The sequence below is a fragment of the Cystoisospora suis genome (genome assembly GCF_002600585.1).
Source record: "Cystoisospora suis strain Wien I chromosome Unknown contig_4307, whole genome shotgun sequence".
Taxonomy (NCBI): Eukaryota; Apicomplexa; class Conoidasida; order Eucoccidiorida; family Sarcocystidae; genus Cystoisospora; species Cystoisospora suis.
Genome location: NW_027157099.1, coordinates 7,428 through 7,635, shown reverse-complemented (window position 1 = coordinate 7,635; position 208 = coordinate 7,428). Strand labels below are relative to the sequence as shown.

Sequence of the window (208 nt, the reverse complement as noted above, 5' to 3'; positions counted from 1 at the left end):
ATAGATGGGGTGTGTATGTGTGCGTTTGTATGTGTGTGGCGTTGGCCTGCTGTTCGGATTATTATTGGCGTGTTGATAATAAAGAGAGACAGCATGACAAGTAGAGGATGAAAGGTCGCTCTCATAGAGAAGAAGGGTGAGACATACTAGAGCAAGATCTAACCCTACATTCGTACATACACATCCATACAAACATATATAGACACCT

General features: G+C 42.3%; 1 protein-coding gene across 1 annotated transcript in view; it reads right to left on the bottom strand.

Annotated features, from left to right (window-relative positions):
- Window positions 1-208, bottom strand: part of CSUI_007927 (protein 7) — an 8,473-nt gene that overhangs the window by 842 nt on the left and 7,423 nt on the right. The gene's annotated exons all lie outside the window — the stretch shown is intronic.